A 4,042-nucleotide genomic window follows, 5' to 3' on the forward strand; every position below is an offset into this window, starting at 1 on the left:
ACATATTTTCAGTTATTTGAACTCTCTTTACCTTGAGATGGCAGTGGTGTCACCTCCTGGCCTGTCACACTGTTATATGTCAGTATAAGACAATAAGTTGTCTGTTTGGGTAGTTTTCTCTGAGCCTTAATAACACCAGAGTCGGAATACAAACTGTGCCTTGAAATAATTCAAGTGACTTTTGCTTTAAGTGAGTTGTAAATAAAATATTGGTACTCAGCTTACTGAGAGGATTCTAACTGATCAGACAAACTGCTTTTTTTGTTTTTGACAGACTTCATGGTGATAATCATCTAGTAGATTTCACAAGTAAAGTTTATCATGTTGACCCGGAACTGAAGTTTGGCCCTTGAGCAACACCACCCAGTGGCTCCTGAGGGTCTTAATCCTGTTAAGCTTCCTCTATTGACTACACTGACAAATAGGAGATGGACAGTCATACACAATCAGACTCACAACTGTGATTTCATAAATGTATTTTATAAAACATGAATAAGTTTGGAGCATAAGAGAAAATGGGAACACTTGGGATAAAACCATGCAGACACAGTATAAACATGCTAGAGTGTGAAATAAATCACAGCATCGTGTTTTTTGTTGTTTTGTGAATAATCACAGATCAGAAGTATGAGGTCAGTTTTTCCTTTTGTGTTAAAACAAACTTGTGTCACAGCTCAGCAGAAACTGATTCCTCTCTGGCACTCTGAGACTTGACTTAATGGGAGGCTTTCCTGAAAGCCATAGGCTCTCTTCTTTTCTTCTTTCTCTGCCGTTCCTTTAAGTGTTATTCCTTGGGAAACCTCCACCTGGCTTGTTTGAAGTGAGCCAGTGGCTGTCCACTAAATACGGCACGGTCCTGACAAAGAGACTCCATATTGCTGTTTGTCTGAATAAGAGGGTCTGCTTCAAAATTAGAAAAAAAGAGGTACTTTGAAATCAGTAACATCAAATGTAGGAACCTGAACACAAGATACTCTTCAGATTTACAGGGCCAGGTTTATCGTCCACACACAATGAGCCAAAGAGTGAAGAGTACAGGAATCTGTTGTTTACATTGTAAGATATTAATTATTGTCCTAAGAAAACAGCTTATTTATTGGTTCAGCTGATTAGTTATCATGCCTTTTTATTAATTTTATCATTGTCATAAAAGTGACAAAGGTGTTAACTTTTAGATAAACCATACAAAAAAAATACAGTAATCATGGTCAGTCACAACTCTCATATAAAGAAGAGGGTACAAGTTTTATTAAATTGCTCTTTACTAACTACCAAGATAGTGAAGGAAGACATTTCCCACACAAATTTGCCACATACAACTTACTACCATTCACTTACTTGAGAAACTATCTGTGAGTATTCAATATTTAATTCATTTTGTATTTTCACATTAAGAGATGTTAGTTCAGGTGTGTTTTCTTTTTATATTTTGCACCAAGTCTATGTAGAAATTTTGGTAAGTAAACTGTCAAGAACGCAAGGTAATTTGTCCATGAACGAGACCAAAACCAGACACAGAGACAACAGCTGAAGGTAAGTGCAGTTTATTTACAAGTGTCCTGAATATATACAGTGAGAGGAATCGTGGAATGATCTGCNGGAGCAAAAAGGGACAGGGNGAGTCTCGGGTACAATCCTAATATCAGCCGAGCGCTGCTAGGTGGCTTAGTGCATGTCTCTTTGCTNTTACAGGTCCAGGAGGTGTTCAGCAACGTGGAGGAGATGTCGGAGGAGAAAAGGTGATCCAGAGGGAAACAATCCAGTATCCTGTCCAGGTGAGTTTCCAGAGGTCCCAGGTAAGTATCCGTAGTCCCGTATCGTGGCGAAGAACCTGCGGTCAAGGTACATAGAGAACGTAGTCAACAAAATAACCAATTTAGGTTAGAGACTGTGGCTGAGAATCTAACCCAGTAGGTTTGATGCTCCAGCGAAGGTCTGGTCTCAGCTGAAGGCTTAAGTAGTAGCAGTTCTCATTAGCTGGATCTGGATCACCTGTGAAGGGAAAGGCTGGAGGAGCCGCCCCAAGGCGGGGCTAAAACTCCAGATCCCTACATAAACACTCCTTAGTCTTTTTTTTTCTTTGTTTTTTGAATTATTTGTTAACAAAAGAGATACATTTTCAGTTTTGGAGTATATCAAACTTTTTATTTGACATATGGCCCATAGGACATTGTGTACTTTTCAAATTGGATGAATAATACCGAACAATAGGACTTTTTCATTTTATAGTATATTTGCCAGTTGGCAAATTCTGTCATGATGTACATGAACTACTACATTATACACTCACTGGCCACTTTATTAGGTACACTTGTTCAATAGCTTGTTTACACATATAGCTAATCGGCCAGTCACATGGCAGCAACATAATCCCTTATGGCATGCAGAATTGGTGAAGACAACTTGTGGTTGTTGGTGCCAGACAAGGTAGTCTGAGAATTTCACCAATTGCTGATCTACTGAAATTTTTACACACAACCATCTCTAGGGTTTACAGAGAATGGTTGAGATTCTCAAGATAAAATATCCAGTGAGCGGCATTTGGGTGGACAAAAAAGACTTCTATCAGAGGTCAGAGGAGAATAGGCAGACTGGTGACAGAAAGGCAACAATAGTTCAAATAACCACTCCTTACAAACCAAAGTCTGCAGAAAACATCTCTGAACACACAACACATCCAACCTTGAAGCAGATGAGCTACAGCAGCAGAAGACCACTCCTGTCAGCTAAGAACAGGAAACAGAACACAGGCTCACCAAAATTGGACGATGAGAAATTGAAAAAACATAACCTGCTCCAACGTCTCTGGATGCACTGAACTCCAGTGACCTCCATGGTCAACAGATCTCAATCCAATCAATCATCTTTGGGATGTGGTGGAACAGAGATTCCCATCATGGATGTGCAGCTGACAACGGTGTGATGCTAACATGGAAATATGGACCAACACCTTGCTGGATCTATGTCATGACTGAAGTCAAAAAGAGGTCAAACCCAGTACTAGCAAGGTGTACCTAATAAAGTGGTTGGTGTGTGTGTGTGTGTGTGTGTGTGTGTGTGTGTATGATGCTGTTCCTTTCTTATCACCTGTCAAATGCTGTTGGAATTTTAATTTCACTGAAGGAGTCTTCTCTACAGATCAGTAAAGATCTATCTATCTATCTATCTATCTATCTATCTATCTATCTATCTATCTATCTATCTATCTATCTATCTATCTATCTATCTATCTATCTATCTATCCATCCATCCATCCATCCATCCATCCATCCACCTGTCTGTCTGCCCGCCCGCCCGCCCGAATTGATGCATGTGGGTCAATTGACAAGAGGAGCTAGAAACCCTTTAAGAAAATGCTTAGTGCCCTGAAACTGCTGCAACGTTGCAAAGTTTAAAACCCTCACAAACTGTTATTCCTGTGTGGTTAAGCTGCTGGAATGTAAACTAAAATCACTTCAAAGAGTCGTTTTTTGTCTCACACAGCATCTAATCTTCCTGCTTTGAAGACAAATGTCATTGTTTTTGCTGTCGCTGTGTGTGTATGCGTGTGTGTGTGCGTGTGTGTGTGTGTGTGTGGACTGGCTTCTTAAACAGGCAAGGAGCCATTTTGTGCAGAAGGAGTCCCGGACATGTCAGGGCTGATGACAGTCTGCGTTTGGGATTAGTGGGCCAGCGGCAAGGCAATCCCTAATCCCTAATCCCTCACTGTATCGTAATCTGTTTACTCGCTGTGCTAAAGCAATTTCCATATGAAACTACACACACAAAGCTGCTGGAAGGGTTCAGAATCCATCCCAATGCATCATTTGGCTTTTACCTACCTTTCCTGCATTCTTCCACTTTTTTTCTTATAAATTGTAACAGTTTACTTTATCAAGTAAAGTGTAAGCTTCACATGGGAAACAACATGGAAATAAAAGGTCTAAAGGTAAAATGTTTGTAAATGTTATATGGCTTCATTTAAAATCTTACTGAATGCTGCAACAAACAAAGCTGTCAATTAACTCTTTTCAGAAGCAAAGCTCAGTTGCATCCACAGTTT

General features: G+C 39.9%; 1 long non-coding RNA gene across 1 annotated transcript; it reads right to left on the bottom strand.

The window, feature by feature from the left end:
- Positions 1 to 1,528: 1,528 nt before the first annotated feature.
- Positions 1,529 to 1,988, bottom strand: LOC112451341. The gene is made up of 2 exons (XR_003040148.2): positions 1,691 to 1,988; positions 1,529 to 1,594 (listed from the first exon to the last, which is right to left on the bottom strand). It is a non-coding gene; the product is annotated as an uncharacterized LOC112451341 (long non-coding RNA).
- Positions 1,989 to 4,042: the final 2,054 nt, after the last annotated feature.

Source organism: Kryptolebias marmoratus, linkage group LG3 (genome assembly GCF_001649575.2).
Source record: "Kryptolebias marmoratus isolate JLee-2015 linkage group LG3, ASM164957v2, whole genome shotgun sequence".
Lineage (NCBI taxonomy): Eukaryota > Metazoa > Chordata > Actinopteri > Cyprinodontiformes > Rivulidae > Kryptolebias > Kryptolebias marmoratus.